The sequence below is a fragment of the Schistocerca piceifrons genome, unplaced genomic scaffold, assembly GCF_021461385.2.
Source record: "Schistocerca piceifrons isolate TAMUIC-IGC-003096 unplaced genomic scaffold, iqSchPice1.1 HiC_scaffold_943, whole genome shotgun sequence".
NCBI lineage: Eukaryota > Metazoa > Arthropoda > Insecta > Orthoptera > Acrididae > Schistocerca > Schistocerca piceifrons.
This window is the reverse complement of record NW_025729216.1, coordinates 1,865,001-1,867,500: the sequence shown is the minus strand read 5'-3', so window position 1 is coordinate 1,867,500 and position 2,500 is coordinate 1,865,001. Positions and strand designations below refer to the sequence as shown.

Here is a 2,500-nt window from a genome sequence, read left to right as displayed (position 1 = left end):
CCGGAAGGTTTCACCCACACACAGGGCAGGCATGGTGGTATTGCCTGCTGTGAAGGTGACATTGCTGTCCACCTTCACCTTCTTCTCGCGCCCTGACGCGACTAAGGCGAGGGTGAAACACTTCCGGGCGTTGATCTGCAGCCCCAGGTGGGCGAGGGCTGCGGTAGCTGCGTCGATGAGGGACTGCAAGCCCCTCGGGGTCGCTGCAAACAGCAAGACGTCATCTGCAAAGGCCGCAGCGTTGACTCTGCGACCGAGGATCCGAGCTCCGATGTGGGAGGGCAGTTGGCCTAAAACGTAGTCCACCGCAAAGTTGAACAGGAGGGGGGAGAGGGGATCGCCCTGGCGAACGCCCCGTGCTGGCTGCACAGACACGCCCACGCCGGCGCCGTCCGCTATCACTGTCGTGCTGCCCTCGTAGCACCGCTCGACATACTCGACAAAGCAATCCGGCAGGCCATGCGCCTTCAGCACGGGGCGAAGGGCAGCATGATCTACCGAATCGAATGCCTTAGATACGTCGATCGATGCCACAAAGACAGAGCGGCAGGAGCGAACTGCGTCGGTGAGAGCAGTGTCCAAGATGAAGGTATTTTCCAACATCCCATCCCGAGGGATGAATGCCCGCTGACGTTCGTCCACAGCACATGCGCGCATCAGGCGTGACGCGAGAACCTTGTGAAAGGTCCGCGCCAACACCGAGCAGACCGTAATGGGGCGAAAGTCAGCGGGGGATGTTGGTGCAGCCGTTTTCGGGAGAAGGGACGTCCGCGCGCGAAGCAGGCGTTCCGGAAGGGCGCGGGCCAGAAGGAAGAGATTCATCACTTTCACCAGGACTTCGTGCGGCAGGCGCCGCAACTCCGCTGGGGTAAGGCCGTCCGGCCCGGCTGCTGATCCCCTGGGCGGCAACGCGGCGGCGACCTCCTCATGTGTGACCGGCCCCCATATGCACTCGAGAGCGACAGGCTCTGAGTGCGGGAGGAGGCGGTCACGAATGAAGCCCGCGGTGGAGATGGGCTTCTTGGTGAAGAGGTCCGCCCAGAAGTCCAGCAGACCAGGGATGGCAGGTGGCGGCTGGAGCAGGGTGCCATCCAAAAGGCCGCGCACGCAACGTGCACGCGACCGTCGGAAGGCATCCTGCGTTCTCGCGTACTCCCAGCGGCGCCGCTTGCGCTTCTGCGTCGGCGGCGCAGCAGGCGGCCGCTTCGATGGTTGGCGCGGCCGCTGTGTCCTGGTGATCGATCTCTCCCCTCTGGACCCGACCGACGCAAGGGCATCCGGGAGCATGCCCAGGATGACATCGGGCGGCGTGCCCCGCCCCAGACCTATGACACGATCCAGGGCAGAGAAACGCTGGGCGGAAGCGGGTAGCCCCGCCAGATGCTCCCAGATGGCGGCGTCAGTCGGCCCCTCCGGCGGCGGCCCGGTGGTGTCGGCCGCGAAGTCCTCGGCTGCGTCGACGGGCGGCGCAGCGGCCTCGCCCGCGTCAGACAGCGGGCTCGCTGCTCCCCGGCGGGACGCCGGCTCTTCCCCCCGACCGATCTCAAGCGCCTCCATGAATTGGCGGACAAGCTGCTTGTGGGCAGCTTGCCGCCGTCGGCACTTGATTGCCTCAAGCGTTCGGTCGGGGAACATCCTGATGAGTTCTTGATTTACAAAGAAGAACCGGGCGTCCCTCTCGAGGAACAGTTCGGCCTCTGCCTTGGCGAGCGACAGGACTTCTTCCTCCGTCCACCTCGCGCGATGCCTCTCCGTGACGATCTCCGCGTTGGCGGCCGCAAGGTGTTGGCGGCGGCGATGGACCCCGAGACCGTTCTTGGTGGTGAAGCTGCGGTGGCACTCACTACAGGTGTATTCAGCTGCAAAAGTTACAAGATTTTCGGCACGGCCGGTTGGCCGGCTAGGTGCTGGGGGAGTTGGGGTGGCACCTTCAGCGGAAGGGCCACCACTTATTCTCTGATTACTGCCCCCAACTAAACAAAGGGATAGTGCGAGGGGGGGCTGGTAACCCCCCCAAGCCCCTGGTGCGGTCTTCCACTCTGCGAAAATCAGCGGGCCCACGAGAAGGGGAGAAGACCGCAGGAGAGGAGAGGCTAAGAGGGCTAGGCCCATGTATTGCGCATCACTCTCCCTGTAACTATAACCCAAGGAAGGCACCTCGCAGCAGCAGCACGACTACATCAAGACCGCACTTCGAAAAGCCAAGTCCGGATGCAGCCACACCGCCGCCACTTGGCCACCTTAAGAGAGTCATAGTTACTCCCTTAAGAGAGTCATAGTTACTCCCGCCGTTTACCCGCGCTTGCTTGAATTTCTTCACGTTGACATTCAGAGCACTGGGCAGAAATCACATTGCGTCAACACCCGCTAGGGCCATCGCAATGCTTTGTTTTAATTAGACAGTCGGATTCCCCCAGTCCGTGCCAGTTCTGAGTTGATCGTTGAATGGCGGCCGAAGAGAATCCGCGCACCCGCGCGCCCCCGGAGGAGCACGCTAAGG

The 2,500-nt window shown here is 62.7% G+C and overlaps 1 pseudogene; it reads right to left on the bottom strand.

Annotated features, from left to right (window-relative positions):
* LOC124772578 overlaps positions 1–2,500 on the bottom strand; it is a 7,981-nt pseudogene that overhangs the window by 2,836 nt on the left and 2,645 nt on the right.